The 24929-nt window shown below is 42.2% G+C and overlaps 1 pseudogene; it reads left to right on the forward strand.

Annotated features, from left to right (window-relative positions):
* Window positions 1-24929, forward strand: part of LOC135524310 (WW domain-containing oxidoreductase-like) — a 240691-nt pseudogene that overhangs the window by 8693 nt on the left and 207069 nt on the right.

Consider the following 24929-nt stretch of genomic DNA (forward strand, 5'->3'; position numbering starts at 1 on the left):
ACTTTCTTTCGTTGTCCAGAAGCCAAAGGCACAACCCTTGTCATATTAGCAACCGATCATAGTAGTTGCTATTAGATTCCCCCTCTTTCTAAATTTAACGGGAGATCTTCATCTGTCACATATGGAACTGCTCGCGTTTGGTGCGCGGTTTAGAACCGTGTTTTCCGCGATTGCATTTGGGCAAATGTTTCAAAATGACATTTTATTAGCGGCTTTGTTACAGGAGTTACATCTTCAATTATAGCCTGTTGACAGTAAAACGATAGGCTTACTATTGTTGCATGTTTTCATTAAGCTCTTATTAATGAAAAATGCCCGGTCCTTGTATGCATGCATAGCATCAGAGAGGAAGAGGCGAAGCCAGAGGTTTCACTCGCCAAAATAAGTCCAATGCATTTCTATGAGTTTATTTTGGGCCTACGCACATTCTTTGGGCGGAAACATAAGCATCTCGTCACTATATACAGATCTCTGATAGTATTTTCTGTTGGTCAAGTTATTTTACCGTTTGGAAAAAATGGAACCGTTTGTTGACCGGTTAATGAGGATCAGCTCATCCGCAGGAAAATGGACTGACATTTGTATCCCTCGACCCAACCTAATGGGCCCAAGACTCACCAGAGTTTCTTATGGAACTGGCTGAACTTGAATGTTCATAGTGAGAGGTTAAAACACTGATAAATATCATTCTGCGATTGTAGAGTTATCCTTCTGTTAGGATGGCACTCGGGAACAGATATTGAGTTAATGGTATGAATCTTACTTCTGAATGTCTTGATGAGGAGTCTAACAGGAGGGGTTTCTGCCCCACAGATCTACCATGTGGATGGGAGCAGGAGACAGACGACAACTACCAAGCTAAGGGGTGGCAGTAAAAAATGAAAACAAGCACTTTATTTGACAGTACATACATTTACCAGGCATTTGCTAATAAATTACAAGGTAACATGATAATTACACAGTGACAACCTAATTACTTGTTTGTTTCTTTGGGATTCATTCCAATGAGCACCACTTCATATAAGAATGTACCAGAAAGTAGCAATTGTTTGTGCATTTCCTATTTAATAGCAGGTAAATAGCAGTGTAAACTGGTGTGAAGTCTTTTGACCCATGGCTGTGAGCAGCCTATCTCTGCCCCACTGCCTGCCTGAGACTGTTCCTGAGGCCTTGTTTTGGTAGAGAGAGACCTCTCAGAGCATGCTTACAACCACTTAGCTTAATAGTTATCGCATGTTCATACAATATGAAACTTCCTCCACGCTCCTCGTTCTCTCTCTCCTTCATGCTCCCCTCTCCCTTTCCCCCTTCCCTAACAGTCACATAAACAAGAGGAATACCTACTTTGACCCACGGCAGGAATTCACGATGGAGGATGTGCCGGTTAAGCTGAAGCATTACGACAGTAACACAGCAGCCCTGGAGATCCTGCAGGGTTGCAAACTCTCAGACAGGGTGGTCCTCATCACCGGGAGCAACTCTGGCATCGGTGAGTTTAGCACTGTGTGTATGCAGTGCACATGTTTCTGTGTGTACTTAACTTACTGTATTTATGCCTTGATAGTTAGGAAGTGCACCTTCATTATTTCACCAGTAGGCGGGGGTATTGCACCACAGTCTTTTTAGTCCAGTCCCGACAGTGCATCTGTCTTCCCCCTGCAAGCCAAAGCTTAATTGTATCTCTTTAAAACCAGGCATTCATCAACATTAACCTCCAAAATGATACACTTACACTGAACAAATCATTCCCAACATGATTACCCAACATGATTGTATTGAAGTTCATTAACTGAGCTGAATTGGATGTCATTGTTAACTGTAATGAATGACGGCCATTTGTGGCGAGCAATTGCATGGCTCACTGTATAATGGCCCTGGAAACAAATGCATTTCCTCTTCATCTCTGTGTAAATTAGCACAAGTAGAAGCTATTCATCCACAGTCACCGTTTCAGTTGCAGGGAGATAACGGCAGCGCAAGGGAAATTAAACAAACATAAAATAGTTAATTGTCTTTATATTCAAATCATTCCTCTTCCTAAAGTTCTGGCTTTGCAAATTGAGTGAGTATATCACTAGAGATGGTTGTGAAACAGTGTTGTTGTTTTCAGATTTAGAATGGTCAAGACTTCAGACTGACTGAACAGGAGAGGTTGCAGACTTTCTCAGCACTTAGCTTCCCACCCTTAATGACATTTTAATATATATATATATATATTACTTTGGGCCAGGGGTTCTGCACCACTGTACAAGTTTGTACCCATTGTTCTTAAGACGGAGCAAAAGAACAAGGAAACATAGTGTAGAACAAAATACAAATCTCTGGCTATCACTTTGAAGTCATTCGAGGGAAACAACTTTTACCACGTAAGAATGGACTAGTCAAATGCAAAAACATATAGGCCTACTGTCACAAAATACCTGTTTTCAACTGGATAAAGCTGATTTAGTTTATAGTCCTTTGCCAAGACACTTTCCAGTGAGTGAGATGGTGTTTGTTTTGTTTCTCCACAAGAGGGCACAGAAGCTCTTTTAGATGGAATGTGGCGATCAGAATAGTACACTGAACTTTACACATGTTGGTCCTTTTGTATCTCTTAAAGGGGCAATCTGTGATTGGTACATCCATTTTTGGACCTATGAATTATTGATATATACACCCAGTACCTCTTGATGAATATAACTTATGAATGCTTAATGAGCTTAGTTTAACTGTTGTACCCCATCAGAACCCAAAATATAAGCCTGTTTTATTTGTTTTTGGTTTGTAAAACTATTTAAATGTAAACAAACATTGTATAGCCTCAAAACATGGTTAAAACTATCATTTTGATATCATGAATGGTCAGTCCATAGTTCTATCTATGAATTTGAGTGGTTACATTTCTCTACCCCCATCCCTCAGCTGTTTACCAAATCAGTGGCTGGTGGCCTCGTTGTTATTGTTCGAACTGCAGATTGCCACTTTAAGATACAGAATATGTAATTGATCAAAAACACACTTTGATATTTTAACTATAGGTTTCGCTGTGGGTCCATTGATCCTGATTACCTGTGATGCATTGTGCCCTGTCTCTAGTTTATTTTCCTCAGTGACGGGGGTTTTAGTTTTCCAGTTCAAATGATCAAAAAGTATCAGACACAATTCTAAACAAATTAACCCATTGATATTATTATTATTATTACTAATATTGTCTACAGTTCAATGTTTTTTCTGAAGTGTCAATGCCTAATGAACACACATTTACATGTGTCTTTATCCTCCACTTTTCTCCCAGTGTACTGTATATTCATTCATCTGCTACAATGAATAGTATGCCAATAGTAATTGCCACCAGTAGCGAGCTCTCTTGACATCCCCATGGCCTATGTGTGAAATGTGCTTATGCCAATTGACTAGACACAGTGGGAATTTTAATTGCGTCAATAGTGTCCATTCATTTGGTCAAGGGAATTGTTTCAACAGGCAATACGTTGACATTTATTTTTCACTATAACATTAGTGGGCTATTATTTAAATTACATGTTTCCATTTTACTGTGTTAATTTAGCTATTAATGCATGGGGAATGTACATATATGAGGCCATTTATGCATGAAATCTAATGTGGTATGGTTTTGTGAACAGGCCTGAATAGGCGCTGGTAATATTGCTGGAAGGTGATACAGGACTGTGGTGCGTCTCATTAATGTGATCACTGTTCTGTATTCACAGCATTAGTCTTCTTTTCTCCCTTACCTCCTTTGTAATTTAAAAACTAGTAAGAACCCCTATTGTGTCTTTAATTGCAGTAATGGAAATGAATGGTCACTGTCTCTCTCCCCCCCTCTCTCTCTCCCCCCCCCTCTCTCTCTCTCTCTCTCTCTGTGTGTAAAGGTAGTGTTCTCTAGCCCTCCGTTCCACCTGTATGTGTACCATTGATCCTGTAGTGACTGCGACCCTGACTCAAGCATCCCATCCATCCCCATTAATAGCCCTTTGCTCTAGCCTTCATTATCCTCCATTCAACTAGCTAACTCTACACAGTTACTGTAATTACAGGCCAAGGCTCCACTGTATTGCTTGTCTTTAAATTGTAGGTAGCATAAACATAACCACATGTAACATGGATTTGCATACTATATGTAACATAGTATATCCATCAAAAGTCCCAATGCGAAGTTACACCTCACTTTTCTATTTTTCTAGTTATTACATAAAACCCGAAGAATGCCGTAGTCATGACGGGAAAATGTTTTTGCTGGTCGTGACATAATATGGAGGACCTGGCAAGCCAGTCTATTCCCTGTAATGTAAAGTCCAACAGAAATAACTTCAAGTGTATAACATCAAATTAAACTAAATCATTTGCACTTATTAGTACTAATGCTTTTTCACTTATTAGCACTTATTTCACTGTTTTCAATCAAATTGTAAGCCAACTTACTAGTGAATACTTTATGAGTTTCTTGTTTCAAATCAGCTTGCATGGTGGCTAGCCAACTAGCCTGGTAACATTAGTCCTAACAGCCTGCTAGCGTTACTTTCGCACTGCATGAGTCAGCTAGTTGCTTACCACTACATTAACATAAACCAACGTTTTGGAAATACATAACACCATCTACCCAGTTAAAACAAAATAATGCTACCAGTATATGCAGTTTTCTTAGCAAGCCAGCCAGCCAGCCAGCTAAACTTAGTTATTTTAGCCTGCTAGCTACCCTAGCCAGCCAACTAGCCTAGTTGGCCAACTATCACAGTTGACATAGCTACAGCTGAAGTCGGAGGTTTACATGCACTTAGATTGCAGTCTTTAAAACTCGTTTTTCAACCACTCCACAAATATCTTGTTAACAAACTATAGTTTTGGCAAGTCTGTTAGGACATCTACTTTGTGCATGACACAAGTCATTTTTCCAACAATTGTTTACAGACTCATAATTCACTGTATCACAATTGCAATGGGTCAGAAGTTTACATACACTAAGTTGACTGTGCCTTTAAACAGCTTGGAAAATTCCAGAAAATTGTCATAGCTTTAGAAGCTTCTGGTAAGCTAATTGACATAATTTGAGTCAATTGGAGGTGTACTTGTGGATGTATTTCAAGGCCTACCTTCAAACTCAGAGCGTCTTTGCTTGACATCATGGGAAAATCAAAAGAAATCAACCAAGACCTCAGGAATTTTTTTTGTAGAACTCCACAAGTCTGGCCTGAAGGTATCATGTTCATCTGTACAAACAATAGTGTGCTTGTATAAACACCATGGGACCACGCAGCCGTCATACCACTCAGGAAGGAGACGTGTTCTGTCTCTTAGAGATGAACATACTTTGGTGCAAAAAGTGCAAATCAATCCCAGAACAACAGCAAAGGACCTTGTGAAGATGCTGGAGGAAACCGGTACAAAAGTATCTATATCCACAGTAAAACAAGTCCTATATCAACATAACCGAAAGGCCGCTCAGCAAGGAAGAAGCCACTGCTCCAAAACCTCCATAAAAAAGCTAGACTACTGTTTGCAACTGCACATGGGGACAAAGATCAAACTTTTTGGAGAAATGTCCTCTGGTCTGATGAAACAAAAATAGAACTGTTTGACCATAATGACCATCATTATGTTTGGAGGAAAAAGGTGGAGGCTTGCAAGCCGAAGAACACCATCCCAACCATGAAGCACGGGGGTAGTAGCATCATGTTATGGGGGTGCTTTACATCAGGAGGGATTGGTGCACTTCACAAAATAGATGGCATCATGAGAAGGAAAATTGTGGATATATTGAGGCAACATCTCAAGACATCAGTCAGGAAGTTAAAGCTTGGTCGCAAATGGGTCTTCCAAATGGACAATGACCCCAAGCATACTTCCAAAGTTGTGGCAAAATTGCTTGACAACAAAGTCAAGGTATTGGAGTGGCCATCACAAAGCCCTGACCTCCAGCCTATTGAAAATGTGTGGGCAGAACTGAAAAAGCGTGTGCGAGTAAGGAGGCCTACAAACCTGACTCAGTTACACCAGCTCTGTCATTAGGAATGGGCCAAAATTCACCCAACTTATTGTGGGAAGCTTTTGGAAGGCTACCAGAAACGTTTGACCCAAGTTATACAATTTAAGGGCAATTCTACCAAATAATAATTGAGTGTGTGTAAACTTCTGACCCACTGGAAATGTGATGAAAGAAATAAAAGCTGAAATAAATTATTCTCTCTACTATTATTCTGACATTTCACATTCTTAAAATAAAGTGGTGATCCTAACTCTCCTAAGACCGGGACTCTTTACTAGGATTAAATGTCAGAAATTGTGAAACTGAGTTTAAATGTATTTGGCTAAGGTGTATGTAAACCTCCGACTTCAACTGTATGTAGTAAGCCAGAGAACAACACCACCTAGTCTAGCACAGGTAGGAACCCACAGGACAGATCGTGACTACAACCAAGTTACTAAGTCTTTGACCACACTGTGTTGTTACTTTGGTGAGTAAAAACTCATGCCTGCTATCCTTTAAAGAGCTACAGTCACTGGGAGCAGCAAAGGAAAACTGGAGGGTAAACGCCGGTATACACAGTTTAACCATCTTTTGTTTTGCCTAACAGTTTAACCATATTTTGTTTTGCCTAACAGTTTAACCATATTTTGTTTTGCCTAACAGTTTAACCATAACAGTTTAACCATTTTTGTTTTGCCTAACAGTTTAACCATATTTTGTTTTGTTTTGCCTAACAGTTTAACCTAACAGTTTAACCATAACAGTTTAACCACCTTTTGTTTTGCCTAACAGTTTAACCATGTTTTGTTTTGCCTAACAGTTTAACCATCTTTTAACCATATTTTGTTTTGCCTAACAGTTTAACCATATTTTGTTTTGCCTAACAGTTTAACCACCTTTTGTTTTGACGAACAGTTTAACCATCTTTTGTTTTGCCTAACAGTTTAACCATCTTTTGTTTTGCCTAACAGTTTAACCATGTTTTGTTTTGCCTAACAGTTTAACCATGTTTTGTTTTGCCTAACAGTTTAACCATGTTTTGTTTTGCCTAACAGTTTAACCATGTTTTGCCTAACAGTTTAACCATGTTTTGTTTTGCCTAACAGTTTAACCATGTTTTGTTTTGCCTAACAGTTTAACCATGTTTTGTTTTGCCTAACAGTTTAACCATGTTTTGTTTTGCCTAACAGTTTAACCATGTTTTGTTTTGCCTAACAGTTTAACCACCTTTTGTTTTGCCTAACAGTTTAACCATCCTTTTGTTTTGCCTAACAGTTTAACCATGTTTTGTTTTGCCTAACAGTTTAACCACCTTTTGTTTTGCCTAACAGTTTAACCACCTTTTGTTTTGCCTAACAGTTTAACCATATTTTGTTTTGCCTAACAGTTTAACCACCTTTTGTTTTGCCTAACAGTTTAACCACCTTTTGTTTTGCCTAACAGTTTAACCACCTTTTGTTTTGCCTAACAGTTTAACCACCTTTTGTTTTGCCTAACAGTTTAACCATCTTTTGTTTTGCCTAACAGTTTAACCATGTTTTGTTTTGCCTAACAGTTTAACCATGTTTTGTTTTGCCTAACAGTTTAACCATGTTTTGTTTTGCCTAACAGTTTAACCACCTTTTGTTTTGCCTAACAGTTTAACCATCTTTTGTTTTGCCTAACAGTTTAACCATGTTTTGTTTTGCCTAACAGTTTAACCATTTTTTTTGCCTAACAGTTTAACCATGTTTTGTTTTGCCTAACAGTTTAACCATGTTTTGTTTTGCCTAACAGTTTAACCATCTTTTGTTTTGCCTAACAGTTTAACCACTAACAGTTTAACCATGTTTTGTTTTGCCTGTTTTTTTTGCCTAACAGTTTAACCATGTTTTGTTTTAACCATAACAGTTTAACCATGTTTTGTTTTGCCTAACAGTTTAACCATGTTTTGTTTTGCCTAACAGTTTAACCATGTTTTGTTTTGCCTAACAGTTTAACCATGTTTTGTTTTGCCTAACAGTTTAACCACCTTTTGTTTTGCCTAACAGTTTAACCACCTTTTGTTTTGCCTAACAGTTTAACCATGTTTTGTTTTGCCTAACAGTTTAACCATGTTTTGTTTTGCCTAACAGTTTAACCACCTTTTGTTTTGCCTAACAGTTTAACCACCTTTTGTTTTGCCTAACAGTTTAACCATATTTTGTTTTGCCTAACAGTTTAACCATGTTTTGTTTTGCCTAACAGTTTAACCATGTTTTGTTTTGCCTAACAGTTTAACCACCTTTTGTTTTGCCTAACAGTTTAACCATGTTTTGTTTTGCCTAACAGTTTAACCATGTTTTGTTTTGCCTAACAGTGGAAAGAATGGGGAGCGTTACTTTCTTCACTGCAACCGGTGATCAGTTTACCCACCATCAATATTCTTGTCACCTTTCAAAAAAAACTTTTATTACAAGTTTTATTTTTAGTTCTTCATAATACTAAACCTGCCAACTGTCAACACTTTGTCCTCTGCATGTTCACACCTGTTAAGGCTATTCTCATCCATACTGAACAATGTGACAGGTTCTGTTTCTATCATATCTTCACTACTGACAATATAACATGTGAATGAGGTGAAGCATATATTTGTATGGAATATGTACATCCTTACACAGTGTTATATGCGTGCGCTAGATACTCTGTAGGGCCTGTGTGTGCTCATGGGAGGAGTGTAGGTCCCTGGGGTGTCATGTTATTAACTTGATAATATGACATATGGTTTAGTAATGGTTAGTTATGGTCCTAGTGACCCTCTCTGTCTCACTACAGCAGGACTACATGCAACACATCCATATCCATCAGGACAGGCTCCACAAAGAAGACTTCTGTAAAAGGATTATTGAATTCTTATTCTTTTTTATCAGTTTGATTCATTTATTTTTTATTAAGATGTACGTTTAATTTCTAACATTTGCTGAACATTTCATTTCACTGGGATAACATAGATTTTTTTTGTGTGCATGATTTGTGGTTTGATTTCAATTGGACATGAATTGCAAGATTTTATAGAGGACATTTTAGATTGCTGGTTTACTGTTGTGGTACTTTGTCTAAAGTTTCTGAACAAGCTGAGAATTGTATCTAAATAGCTTTCCCCAGTCGTGTGTGTGTGTGTGTGTGTGTGTGTGTGTGTGTGTGTGTGTGTGTGTGTGTGTGTGTGTGTGTGTGTGTGTGTGTGTGTGTGTGTGTGTGTGTGTGTGTGTGTGAGACCCGGGAAAGCCCCCTGTCTCATTCATGCTGTGAATTTCACAAGGTGTTGGTGGTGGATCAATGTCACAGTAAGAAGCAGAGAAGAGTTAGAAGGAGGGACAACTAGTGAATAACAAGGTATTAGAGAAATTTGCTACATCTTTCAGTCCCTATCTCTGAACATCATTCCCTTAGTGCTTTAGGTCTTTAAATGTCATTTGTTATTCATGAAAGAGTGTCATTGTTCAGTGTTTGTGTTGATCCCTGTGTTGTGTGGATTATGAGCTAGGCCTGCTTTCTCCTCTCTCTGGAAGGACATATCACTAAACTGATGCAGCCAGTTGCGGAGCAGAGAGGAGGGAGGCTCAGTGTGCAGGTTAAGCCCATAGCCAGGCTTTGTGATGGAGCATTAGATTGAGGCAGATTTGTCAAACATAACTGCCATTAAATTGGCAGCAAAGCCCTGGTATTTATTGCACCACTGCTGTTTGTGAATAAGGAACCCTGAAAGAGTGGCCCAGCCATGCGTTAAACCAACTGCTTGGTAAGGAGGGGATTCATTATTCATACTGGGATTGACTAGGAGGAAGTAGATGCATAAGAAGATGCTCCTGGAGACGGGGGCATGCAGCACAAGTTTGTAATGGGTGTGGGTCTGTGTGTGTGTGTGTGTGTGTATACACTGTATGTGTGCAAACAAGCTTGCGTGTATGTACACTTCTTCACTGTGGGACAATCTCTTGTGTAAAGTCCTCTGTCTCCTCCTTGGAGATCACTGGTGTTATTCTAACTGAGGAAATTGAGCTTTACAACAGGCATTTCATGTCCTCTCTGAGGAAGATGTTTATTGGCTTCATAATGAGAACCAGTTATGGTTGGTTAGTCAAATTATTCAACTTTATTAACCTTGGATCAAATTCACAATGCAGACCCAAACTGGTGTAACATGTGAGGGAATTGTGCTGGTGGCCAGGAGGGTTCGATAATGATTACAGCTCTAATATAATTTAACTGGAATGGTTAGAGAGAGGATGGAATACATATATGTGCTTAAAGCCCCTCAGTGGAATCAAATGAAAGGCTACTGGGTTATTGTGTGTAGTCAAGTAGTTTATAGACCCATCGGGTTTACAGTGTGGGGATGATGAGATGAAAGCTACGGGAAGGGGAGGGCAGATTTTGATGACAGTGATTGTGTGTGTGTGTAACACATTACCGTAGGGACAGGGTTGACCGGTGTTATTGGAGGCCATGATGAAGTCTGTCTGTGTGTGTAAAGGTAAGGTAAAGGTTGAGGTGACCAGTGTGATGGGAGGCCTTGATGAGAGATTGCGGTGGGAGTTGTAGGTGGTCACAGGGGGAGTGGGGAGGGGTCATGGAGGTGTGTGTGAAAGGCCATGCAATGTGGAGCATGAGGGGAGTGTGTGGGGCAAGGTGGGGGTTAAGAGGGGCCAGGCCAGGGGTAATAGAAGCACTCCAGGCCTCTCAGTTGGAACAACTCACCCCTGGGCTGTAATTACAAACCATACATCCCACTTTTGGGGTGACACCACCTCCCTGGAACTAATGGAAGGGCTGCAGTTGGAATGGAGGAGAATTAGAGCACTCATAAGAGCAGGTGTGGAGGAGGCGCCAATCTTTTTGAGAGGGAGGGAGGGAGAGAATCTGATTTGATTTTAGCTCTCTTTGCCCAAATCAACACAACTCATTTTACTTAAATGCTCCTTTGGACGCAGATGTAGAGTTGTTTTTCCATTTGCCAAATAAACAGGTTTACTGGTAATGATCTCATTAGGCTGAGCCAATACACCTGTGTACGGAGGGAATATGGACAAACAGAGCGTTAAATCACACTCATTATTGGGGATATCAGGATGGCCAGGATCCTAATGTACCATGCAGAGCATCCACCCACTGGTTGATAGAGATCTCACACTGGTTATACAGTACAGTAGTAATACATTGTTATAACGATGGAGGCTGTGGATCCTAATGTACCATGCAGAGCATCCACCCACTGGTTGATAGAGATCTCACACTGGTTATACAGTACAGTAGTAATACATTGTTATAACGATGGAGGCTGTGGATCCTAATGTACCATGCAGAGCATCCACCCACTGGTTGATAGAGATCTCACACTGGTTATACAGTACAGTAGTAATATATTGTTATAACGATGGAGGCTGTGGATCCTAATGTACCATGCAGAGCATCCACCCACTGGTTGATAGAGATCTCACACTGGTTATACAGTACAGTAGTAATATATTGTTATAACGATGGAGGCTGGGATCCTAATGTACCATGTCCACCCACTGGTTGATAGAGATCTCACACTGGTTATACATTGTTATATTGTTATAACGATGGAGGCTGTGGATCTAATGTCCTATGCAGAGCATCCACCCACTGGTTGAGAGATCTGGTTATACAGTATGAGTAATACATTGTTATAACGATGGAGGCTGTGGATCCTAATGTACCATGCAGAGCATCCACCCACTGGTTGATAGAATCTCACACTGGTTATTTTAATAATTGTTATAACGATGGAGGCTGTGAATCTCTGGTCCTCATTCGCTGGTAGTCTGGATTATGAGCACTTTTAAGGAAACTTCTCCATTGAGAATGCTTTTTAATCATGGAGTAGGCTTCATCTGGGCCTGGGTAACCAGCCCGAAAAATGTGCTTTGTGTTTCCCTCTAAACGCTTGCTGAGGAGTATTACATGGCCTCTTTTTATCCCTGAGTAGAACACACCTCAGCCTGACCTCCTGTCATGTTCTACAGTCTGGGTGCCACGCTAAATAACCTCCCCTGTTGTTCACCTGACCAGGAACTAATCTCGGCACCAAGGGAAACACAGGCGTGAGGGTGGGAAGCCTCTGTAAACCAACGTCATTCTCGTTATTTCACAATTAATGTCAAGTCCTTGTTATTTGTCATGAGGAAAACACAGCTCCCTCGCCCATGTTGTTGTTGTTGCTGCCAAATTCTAATTTGTACTCCATTATGGAAAACACTGGTGTCGATTAATTTCACTTTCATGCTTGGTACACACAACAAGTGAGTGTGAGGTGGCGTTGTTTACCCAGCTGCCAGTGTTCTTGTTCAATTTAGACAGGATGGAATAATCGTTGTTTAAGCTGTAGCATGCATGCCTGCCTGCCCTCCTGTTCTGATTGCTGTTTATAATTTGTAACTTTAAGTCCAACCTTGGGTTTGTTGCTTTCCGGTTCTTTGTTTAACGTAAATCAGATATTGTTTGAGAAACGTTCACATTTTATGTAATAATTCTCACATTGTATTTCAACTGCAGGGGGGGGGGGATAGATAGAGTACACTTGGTATGTAAGTATGCCTGTTGAAACACTTTTTCAAAAGTGTTTATCTACTATTTTTATCCAAACGTCAGAGTGCAACTCTTCCACTTCTTTCATGTAGTTATTATTGTGAGGGGACCATTAGCACGGGCAGCGCTTTCTCTCTCTTACTCCTAGTAAGGTGTCATATGATTTAATTCCATGCTTCAGTTGTCATAGAGCCCCACCAATCCCACTCCAATTTACAGTTTTAATAGATATTACTATTTAACACTCCACTCACAATTAGGCCTCCTAGTTCTCCACTTAATGAAAATCAGATTAAGACCTAATCTAATTACCGGTTGGTTTTAATCCACGCTGGCTGTGATACTGGCTGTCTGCCGTGCCTCCTCTCAGCTCCTCTCTGCCACAACCACTTAGTGTGCACAAACCTGCCCTATCGGTCTGTCACTCACCACTACGTGTGTGTGTGTGTGTGTGTGTGTGTGTGTCTGTTTCTGTTTATTAAAGATGTGTAAATGAGTAGATACTGAACGGTTTATTGAACGCTGTTAATATCAACTTCTTAACAAGAAATAAATATATGATTTAAGGAAAAGTTAATCTTGTAAATTAATTCTACCTCTGGGTTGAAATGACCCATTTAGACTGGCAACGTGGAAAATAACTTCCGTCCCTATCTTGTTTTTTTGTGTTAGTTTTATCGTGACTATATGAGTTGGATAAATCCAGTTCCTATCAGAACAACTTTTGATGTCATAAATGTTCTTATCAGCCAGTCTTTGAAGTGCTAGAATATCACACCAAGGTTTGATATGAAAGTTCTTCTCAAGTCATTTGAATGGTTGTGATTTTCTAGTTGTCTTCTCTATAACTTCAGTTGTTAACCATATCATCAACATCATTGTTTTTATTACTAGTACAATTGATACCGCATTACCACTCCAACCAATATGAATCAGCATGTTTCTCTCAGTACAGTCAGTGGGTAGTGATACCTTCTGAGATGTCTTGTGGTTGGTTTCATATATCTGTATTGGGGACTAGCGGGTGAAGCCCTGAACCACATTAATTCAATCAGTGTCATCACTTCACAGAGACATGATTAACTTTCCCCAGTAGACCCTTTGGCTCCCTCCTCAGTGATATAAATTATATGCAACATAGATATGGATTCTAACCCATCTTTTACCCCTTCACAGTCAACTGCCCTGAGTATCTCCACATTATCTCCCAAAATAACTCATCTTTAAAGCATTACTCTGTCTCCCTCCCTCCCTCTTCTCACTTTCTCTCTCTTTTCTCCCTCCCTCCCTCCCTCCCTCCCTCCCTCCCTCCCTCCCTCCCTCCCTCCCCTCCCTCCCTCCCTCCCTCCCTCCCTCCCTCCCTCCCTCCCTCCCTCCCTCCCTCCCTCCCTCCCTCCCTCCCTCCCTCCCCCTCCCTCCCTCCCTCCCTCCCTCCCTCCCTTCTCTCCTCTCCTCTCTGTGTGTAGGTTTTGAGACAGCCAAGTCATTTGCCCTCCATGGGGCCCATGTGATCCTGGCCTGTAGAAACGTCTCCAAGGCTAGCTAGAATGTCAGCCTCATACAGCTGCTGGAGCTTTATTAACCTACACATACAGTACACACTGATGGAGCTTTATTAACCTACACATACAGTACACACTGATCGAGCTTTATTAACCTAAACATACAGTGCACACTGATGGAGCTTTATTAACCTAAACATACAGTACACACTGATGGAGCTTTATTAACCTACACATACACACTGATGGAGCTTTATTAACCTACACATACACACTGATGGAGTTTATTAACCTACACATACACACTGATGGACCTACACATGTATGATGGAGATTAACCTAAACATTAACCTAAACATACAGTGCACACTGATGGAGCTTTATTAACCTAAACATACAGTACACACTGATGGAGATTTATTAACCTACACATACAGTACACACTGATGGGGCTTTATTAACCTACACATACAGTACACACTGATGGAGCTTTATTAACCTACAAATACAGTACACACTGATGGGGCTTTATTAACCTACACATACAGTACACACTGATGGGGCTTTATTAACCTACACATACAGTACACACTGATGGAGCTTTATTAACCTACACATACAGTACACACTGATGGATTAACCTTTGATTTTATTAACCTACACATACAGTACACACTGATGGAGCTTTATTAACCTACACATACACACTGATGGAGCTTTATTAACCTACACATACAGTACACACTGATGGAGCTTTATTAACCTACACATACAGTACACACTGATGGAGCTTTATTAACCTACACATACAGTACACACTGATGGAGCTTTATTAACCTACACATACACACTGATGGAGCACCTACACATGATGGAGCTTTAACCTAACCTACACATACAGTACACACTGATGGAGCTTTATTAACCTACACATACAGTGGACACACTGATGGAGCTTTATTAACCTACACATACAGTACACACTGATGGAGCTTTATTAACCTACACATACACACTGATGGAGCTTTATTAACCTACACACACATACAGTACACACTGATGGAGCTTTATTAACCTACACATACAGTACACACTGATGGAGCTTTATTAACCTACACATACAGTACACACTGATGGATGGAGCTTTATTAACCTACACATACAGTACACACTGATGGAGCTTTATTAACCTACACATACAGTACACACTGATGGGGCTTTATTAACCTACACATACAGTACACACTGATGGAGCTTTATTAACCTACACATACAGTACACACTGATGGAGCTTTATTAACCTACACATACAGTACACACTGATGGAGCTTTATTAACATACACATACAGTACACACTGATGGAGCTTTATTAACCTACACATACAGTACACACTGATGGAGCTTTATTAACCTACACATACACACTGATGGACTTTATTAACACTACAGTATGATGGAGCTTTATTAACCTACACATACACACTGATGGAGCTTTATTAACCTACACATACAGTACACACTGATGGAGCTTTATTAACCTACACATACACACTGATGGAGCTTTATTAACCTACACATACAGTACACACTGATGGAGCTTTATTAACCTACACATACAGTACACACTGATGGGGCTTTATTAACCTACACATACAGTACACACTGATGGAGCTTTATTAACCTACACATACACACTGATGGAGCTTTATTAACCTACACATACAGTACACACTGATGGAGCTTTATTAACCTACACATACACACTGATGGAGCTTTATTAACCTACACATACACACTGATGGAGCTTTATTAACCTACACATACAGTACACACTGATGGAGCTTTATTAACCTACACATACAGTACACACTGATGGAGCTTTATTAACCTACACATACAGTACACACTGATGGAGCTTTATTAACCTACACATACAGTACACACTGATGGGGCTTTATTAACACATACAGTACACACTGATGGAGCTTTATTAACAGTACACACTGATGGAGCTTTACAGTACACACTGATAATTAACCTACACATACAGTACACACTGACTTTATTAACCTACACATACACACTGATGGAGCTTTATTAACCTACACATACAGTACACACTGATGGAGCTTTATTAACCTACACATACAGTACACTGATGGAGCTTTATTAACCTACACATACAGTACACACTGATGGAGCTTTATTAACATACACATACAGTACACACTGATGGAGCTTTATTAACCTACACACACTGATGGAGCTTTATTAACCTACACATACACACTGATGGAGCTTTATTAACCTACACATACAGTACACACTGATGGAGCTTTGTCAACCTACACATACACACTGATGGAGCTTTATTAACCTACACATACAGTACACACTGCTGGAGCTTTATTAACCTACACATACAGTACACACTGCTGGTGCTTTATTAACCTACACATACAGTACACACTGATGGAGCTTTATTAACCTACACATACAGTACACACTGATGGAGCTTTATTAACCTACACATACACACTGATGGAGCTTTATTAACCTACACATACAGTACACACTGATGGAGCTTTATTAACCTACACATACACACTGATGGAGCTTTATTAACCTACACATACAGTACGAAAACTGGAAACCCTTGAATCCCACATCAGAGTTACAGAAAATTCTGCAATGGAATGGCTGTTATAGAGAGAGATAATTACCCGAGATTATAGCGGTAATATTTTAGCGCCTGTGACGTACCCCCATATTTACGAGTGGAGGAAAATAAACAAGTGAGATGTGTCTGCTGGAGCAGAAAGAATAAGCCATTAGTACTGGGTTGATTACCTGGAGGAGGGAGGGGGGAGGGGGAAAGAGAGAGTGGGGAAAGAGAGAGTGGGGAAAGAGAGAGTGGGGAAAGAGAGACTGGGGAAAGAGAGAGTGGGGAAAGAGAGAGTGGGGAAAGAGAGACTGGGGAAAGAGAGAGTGGGGAAAGAGAGAGTGGGGAAAGAGAGAGTGGGGAAAGAGAGACTGGGAAAGAGAGAGTGGGGAAAGAGAGAGTGGGGAAAGAGAGAGTGGGGAAAGAGAGATTGGGGAACGAGAGAGTGGGGAAAGAGTGACTGGGGAAAGAGAGACTGGGGAAAGAGAGAGTGGGGAAAGAGAGACTGGGGAAAGAGAGACTGGGGAAAGAGAGACTGGGGAAAGAGTGACTGGGGAAAGAGAGACTGGGGAAAGAGAGACTGGGGAAAGAGAGAGTGGGGAAAGAGAGACTGGGGAAAGAGAGACTGGGGAAAGAGTGACTGGGGAAAGAGAGAGTGGGGAAAGAGAGACTGGGGAAAGAGAGACTGGGGAAAGAGAGAGTGGGGAAAGAGAGACTGGGGAAAGAGAGACTGGGGAAAGAGACTGGGGAAAGAGAGAGTGGGGAAAGAGAGACTGGGGACAGATAGAGTGGGGAAAGAGAGACTGGGGAAAGAGAGAGTGGGGAAAGAGAGACTGGGGAAAGAGAGACTGGGAAAAGAGAGACTGGGGAAAGAGAGACTGGGGAAAGAGAGAGTGGGGAAAGAGAGACTGGGGAAAGAGTGACTGGGGAAAGAGAGAGTGGGGAAAGAGAGACTGGGGAAAGAGAGAGTGGGGAAAGAGAGACTGGGGAAAGAGAGAGTGGGGAAAGAGAGACTGGGGAAAGAGAGACTGGGGAAAGAGAGAGTGGGGAAAGAGAGACTGGGGAAAGAGAGAGTGGGGAAAGAGAGAGTGGGGAAAGAGAGACTGGAGAAAGAGTGACTGGGGAAAGAGAGAGTGGGGAAAGAGAGAGTGGGGAAATAGAGACTGGGGAAAGAGAGAGTGGGGAAAGAGAGACTGGGGAAAGAGAGACTGGGGAAAGAGAGTGGGGAAAGAGAGAGTGGGGAAAGAGAGACTTTGCAGAAAGTGAGAGACAGAACAAGAGGGAGAGGGAGCATAGTGAGAGAAACTGAGAAGAGACAGGGAGCACTGAGTAGAGAGAGTGAAAGACTGATAGCAGGATGTCAATCAAATTGTATTTGTCACATGCACCGAATACAACAGGTGTAGTAGACCTTACAGTGAAATGCTTACTTACAAGCCCTTAACCAACAATGCAGTTTTAAGAAAATGTAATTAGCAAATAATTAAAGAGCAGTAGTAAATAACTATAACGGGGCTCTTTACAGGGGGTACCAGTACAGAGTCAATGTGTCAATGTGCGGGGGGCACCGGTGTCGGTAATTATGAACATGTAGTTAGAGTTATTAAAGTGGCTATACATAGATATGGGGGTAGGAGCTGTTTAGAAGCCTCATTGACCTAGACTCGGCGCTCCGGTACCACTTGCTGTGTGGTAGCAGAGAGAGCAGTCTATGACCAGGGTGGCTGGAGTCTTTGACAATTTTTAGGGCCTTCCTCTGACACCGCCTTGTGTAGAGGTCCTGGATGGCAGGAAGCTTGGCCTCGGTGATGTACTGGGCCATACGCATTACCCTCTGTAGTGCTTTGCGGTCAGAGGAAGAGCAGTTGCCATACCAGGCAGTGATGCAACCTGTCAGGATGCTCTCGATGGTGCAGCTGTAAAACATTTTGAGGATCTGAGGACCCATGCCAAATCTTGAGGGGGAATAGGTTTTGTCGTGGCTTCTTCACGATTGTCTTGGTGTGCTTAGACCATGTTAACAGACCTGCCAGACAGATTTGGACTAATTCACTTGTAGTGTATCAAACCAGGGGACCAAATGCTTAACATTTGACCACTTTAATACACTATAAGTGCATTTGTCCAAATACCTCTGACTTCTTTCAAATGGGGGGACTCGATGCATATAGTGCTTTTATTTCTAAATGTTAAAACAAATATTTATGAAAATACCGTCAGATTAAAGATGCCTTTCTGTACTGTTGCCTCATATGAAACATTCTATCTCAAATCTAAAACTCTAGAGAATATAGCAAAAAAACCATAAAAGATTCCATATGGAGAGGAGTGTATACCATCACATTTATGTTTATTTAATATGTTCGTCAACTCTCATTCACAAAGTATTTTTAGAATAGGTCAGTGAGTACTTGAAATTGCAGTCTAAACAAGCTCAGTCAATGTGCTGAGAATTTGCAGTAAAATATATATTCCTTGCTAAAAGGAAAGCCCGTATTGCAGGTTAATGAATAAAAGTCACGATATCAGAATAAATCTTGGGAGCAAATTCTCCCCTCCGGCGACATTATTAATAGATGGAGCCAAAGAATGGAGAGGAGGATTAATCTGTCCTATGATGGATGTCTCTCCTCCTCTTCCCATGCACCCGCGCTAAGGTCGTTGTGATAAGAGGATATATTTTGGGGTCTTCTAGACAAAAGGTCATGAAAAGGTAATCTACTTCCTGAGTTCAGTCAGGGCTGGCAGGAGCTGAGCTGCTGTCCCGATAGCACCTGACCCCTGACCCCCCCTACCTGCCTGGACTGCCACACAGATTACAGTAGGAGGCTCTCTCTCTGTCTCTCTCTGTCTCTCTTGCTCTTTTTCTCCCCCTACTCTCTCTTTCTCTCTCTGTTCGCTCATAATGGGCTACTTTATCATAAGACCAGTATAGTGTTAGTAGTAGCTGTGTGATGAGTGCTGGGTCACGGGGTCCTGACAGTTGGTATAACAGTCAGGTGACAGAAGGATAATACCAGGGGTCAGGACAGACGGGCTGGAACACAGGTCAGGGGTCATATCCTGTTCAGGGAATCACACTCCTCTCTGCTATTCCTACAAACACACCCACACCACTGATTCTTGGAAGACCGGATTTGTGTAATTGTCCTTGTCTTTGTAAAGTCTGGGACATACAGTATTCTGATGAAGGCCCCGATATCCTAACAATCAAAATGGTATCCATTTTTGCACTTCAGTACTCTGGAATGCAGCTGGGACATTTGTCTGTACCTTGACTGGTTGATGCACTGTCCACTCATCTCCTGTGAACTATACAGCTCCATACCACTGTGCCTCTGAAACAGAATCTGATATTCTACTCACAGTAAAGCAGGTTAAGCTGCTGGTTAAACTGCGTATGCCCACTGATTTATTTTTCCTGATTGCCTCTAAAATTTTGCTTATCTTCCCCCCATGGAGAGGCGTATTAGACTCCCCTGAGATACCTCCCTCTGATTGGTGGGACTACCAAGGCCCATGGCCGCTGTGCAGAATGTCACTTACACACTTTCTCCTTCCCCTCTGTAGGAAATGCTAATGAGATGTTTTGTGAGGATGTTAATTAGTCAGCTAGCCACTGTTTGTCCTGTTCTTGTTGTTTACAGAGTGTATTTTACAGACGGGTGTGTGTGTACATGTTGGTGTCGGGGTATTAACATGGCTGTTGGCGGCTGTGGAGGGTTGTGCTCAGGAACCAATTAGGGTAAAGCCTACTGTCCACCGGGGCTGCTGGGTGAAGAAAGCCCTCTGCCTGCAATGTCAAACAACCGCATTAACAACGGCCAGGGCCGGGGAGACAGGCAACAAAATAAGCACACAGACAGAATAGTTAGTCACTGAGGCTGTTAGTGTTGTCCGAGCAAAAGTAGTCCATTTTACAGAGTAGGTGTAGTGAGAGGCTTCCCTTCAGCATGGCAGGCATGCGAACATAAGTCAGTCATCCACAGACGAAGGCAGATTGAGAGGTACAGAGACGAGGAGAGAGAGGAGACAGTGCGGTAACAGTAGTGTTGGGTGGTATCCAGATATTCATACCGTTTCTGTACCATACCGGGGTTTACGCTATTACCGAATGTGCACACAAGGGCCGCTATAAAAAACAAACGTAATAATATTGAAAATCATACTGACGGCATTTAAACAGTATATCGCCGGTATATTCTACCAGAAAGTGTGTGTTTGTTTCTGTGTGTATGTGTGTGAGAGATCTTGTATGTGGTCATGTGAGGTTATACCTGTATGTCTGTGGTCATTAATGCATATGTACAGTATGCACGTGCTATAGGCCAGTGTATGCCACAAATACTATCATGTACTTTACTCTCAACTAGACCCAAACTAGTTTGCAGACAAATGTGTGTGTGTGTGTGTGTGTCCCAGTGTGGTAACCTCCTGTGCCAGTCTTCCCCGCTGGCGGCCCTAGTGCCAAGCAACGCTCCTGCCGCACTGGCCAACAGGAAGTGACACATATGAAATGCTGACCTTGACACACACACTCACACACACACACCACCCCACAGGGCCTCAGGATGCCTCTCTTTTAGTTAGCACTCCAAAGACTGTCACCTCTCCCCTCTGTTCTTCTTGTGCCCCTCTCCATTTGTTTTGTCTTTTCTTTTTAGATAGTGCTCAAGACTTCCCCCTATGTTCCCCCGCTACCCCCTCCGCTTCGCTTTCTTTTCTCTCTTTTGCTTCCCAGAACTAGCGAGGAAATCGGACCTCATTTCCCAGGTCAGTGAGCAGGCCCCTGTGCTCTCGTTCTCGCTCTCTCTTTGTTCATCTTGTTTTACACACTTGAGGTTATGCTTTTGTTTGTAGGTGGTCTTTTTACTCATTTTAGAATCATCAAATTATTGAAGAAAACTATACTTTATTCTAAACAGCCCTCTTAGCACTTTGAAAATATATTTTGTTGTCCATTCATAATTCATACACAGGGATAACTGTGTCTACTGTAGCTTTAGATGCATATACATGGGCCTACATAAGCAGGCCCAGAACCCCCTTTCAGATCCTCAAACCCCCATAAACACCCCTTACGTTAAAGCACACGGTCCTCCCTCCTCCTCCTCCTCTCACCTCTCCTCTCGTCTCAGCTACATGAGCAGAATCATTCATGGGCTTCTGTCCTATTCCCACAGCGACACGCGCTGCAAATTGGTCTGTTTCCTCACATATTAGTAGCTTGTCTCCTGTTCTCCAGGGACACTTTCACATCTCTTGCTTAATTTATTTACTTCCTGTTTACCCTTCCTGCTCAGCCATAAACACCCTACCATCCATGCATTAGTTTAGTGGAGACAGGGATGGAGAGAGGGAGAGGAAAGGCTTGGGGTGGCGTGATGTAAATGAGATGAGAGAACTCTCCTCGTCCTCTCAGCCCTCTTTCTTTCCCTGATCTCTCCTCAGAGCAGACACACACATTCACTCACCTACACTGGCCTTACCTCCGTACTCTGTAGGGGATTTCAGCAGGATATAACACAGGGGCATCATATGGAGGAATACTGTATAATAACCAGGCTAGCTATTATGGAGGGTTTTACAGAAGACATTTGGATGATCGTGTGTGTGGACAAACATAACTGTGTGTGTGGCTAAGTACGTGTCTGTATTTGCGTGTGTTCTATATGTGTGTCCGTGTGAGTGTGTGACATAGCGAGAGACTGTGGTGTTTGTTTAAATGCTTGATTATGCATTTCTCTTGGCTTGGGACATACACCCCTCTCTCCAGACTGCTAATAGAGTGGCCAGGGAGAAGAGAAGAGCCTAAATGAACCTTAAAGTGCCTCGCTGGCATTCTTCACTCACTCTCTCCACACAGGAGCAGACTGGACTGCATAGTTATCATGCGCATGCACAGTTAGCCGTCTTACGTCTGTCTAGTAAGAAGGCCCTCTGTCTTCTGAAGAGGAGAGGGCCGGGGTTTTAATTGCACTGACCACACTGAGCTATAGGAAAATGTTCTATGGAAAGAGCCGTAGAGGAATCGTTTTGAATAAATAAAAAAATATCTTGCTGGATATGCAGTATTTTTTAGGCCTGTCGTGAAGGTGTGTGTTTTAGAGTGATGGGTCACTAGCCAGGGGTCAGATGAGGAGAGTCTGGTTGATTTAGATGACTGACGCTGTCACTGTGGGGCATGGCTCAGACGTTATGGATATTACACCACCTGGCCCTTGTTGTCTGAACCCTATTAGGACTTCAAACTCTCTCTCCATCTGTGCTCTGTCGCTCTCCCTTGCTCATTCTCTCTGTCTTCCTCCTTTCTCACCCCGGAAGGGTGCTCCTAAAGACGTCTTAGGTGAAAGGGTCCTCACATCTACAGTAGACTTTTATCAGTAGGCTTTTAACTGTCGGGCCAGTCTTTATTAGTGCTGACTAGAGCAGAGCAGTAAAGATCCAGCCTGTCTTTAGAAAACTACAGGCTGCGTTAATCCAGGAGGAGCTGGGCTTAGCCTGGCTATGGCTGCCAGTCCGTCTGCCTTTTGTTGTAGTCAACGTAGGTAACAAGGTGCCATTGTAGTGTTGTGGAATATGGAGACAGTCACACACCCGCACCATATTTCAAATCTAACGGCACCACAACAATATTATTTAGACATCTTCAAGGTCCGTTATCTTCATCTAAGGACCCAGGACAGACCATTGAAGGTCTACCAAGGACTAAGACTATGATGTGTCTACATGTGTTCCAAGCAGTAATTAGACCTAATGAGATGTTTGATGTTAGGATAGTGACTGACTGTCTCTGTGAGCTCCATCCAGTCTGACGTTGTCTCTCCTCATCTCCTATTACCAGCACTGAGTCCTTCCAGACACCATCCCCGTCTCTGTCCTCTACCCTGGGTTTTTATATAGAGGTAAATAGGCTGTGTGTGTCAAATCAAATGTTATTTGTCACATGCGGCGAATACAACTGGCGTGGACTTTACCGTGAAATACTTGCTTACGAGCACTTCCCTAAGGAGGCAGAGTTTAAAAATAATAATGCAAATAACACAATAATGGTAACACCAGGGAATCAAATAAAAGGCAGAAGAATGCAGATGTCTACAGGTAGTAGCAGGGCAATGTGCAGATGTCTACAAGTAGTAGCAGGGCAATGTGCAGATGTCTACAAGTAGTAGCAGGGCAATGTGCAGATGTCTACAGGTAGTAGCAGGGCAATGTGCAGATGTCTACAAGTAGTAGCAGGGCAATGTGCAGATGTCTACAGGTAGTAGCAGGGCAATGTGCAGATGTCTACAGGTAGTAGCAGGGCAATGTGCAGATGTCTACAGGTAGTAGCAGGGCAATGTGCAGATGTCTACAGGTAGTAGCAGGGCAATGTGCAGATGTCTACAGGTAGTAGCAGGGCAATGTGCAGATGTCTACAGGTAGTAGCAGGGCAATGTGCAGATGTCTACAGGTAGTAGCAGGGCAATGTGCAGATGTCTACAGGTAGTAGCAGGGCAATGTGCAGATGTCTACAGGTAGTAGCAGGGCAATGTGCAGATGTCTACAGGTAGTAGCAGGGCAATGTGCAGATGTCTACAGGTAGTAGCAGGGCAATGTGCAAATGTCTACAGGTAGTAGCAGTGCAATGTGCAGATGTCTACAGGTAGTAGCAGTGCAATGTGCAGATGTCTACAGGTAGTAGCAGGGCAATGTGCAGATGTCTACAGGTAGTAGCAGGGCAATGTGCAGATGTCTACAGGTAGTAGCAGGGCAATGTGCAGATGTCTACAGGTAGTAGCAGGGCAATGTGCAGATGTCTACAGGTAGTAGCAGGGCAATGTGCAGATGTCTACAAGTAGTAGCAGGGCAATGTGCAGATGTCTACAGGTAGTAGCAGTGCAATGTGCAGATGTCTACAGGAAGTAGCAGGGCATTGTGCAGATGTCTACAGGTAGTAGCAGGGCAATGTGCAGATGTCTACAGGTAGTAGCAGGGCAATGTGCAGATGTCTACAGGTAGTAGCAGGGCAATGTGCAGATGTCTACAGGTAGTAGCAGGGCAATGTGCAGATGTCTACAGGTAGTAGCAGGGCAATGTGCAGATGTCTACAGGTAGTAGCAGGGCAATGTGCAGATGTCTACAAGTAGTAGCAGGGCAATGTGCAGATGTCTACAGGTAGTAGCAGGGCAATGTGCAGATGTCTACAGGTAGTAGCAGGGCAATGTGCAGATGTCTACAGGTAGTAGC

The sequence above is a fragment of the Oncorhynchus masou genome, chromosome 31, assembly GCF_036934945.1.
Source record: "Oncorhynchus masou masou isolate Uvic2021 chromosome 31, UVic_Omas_1.1, whole genome shotgun sequence".
Lineage (NCBI taxonomy): Eukaryota > Metazoa > Chordata > Actinopteri > Salmoniformes > Salmonidae > Oncorhynchus > Oncorhynchus masou.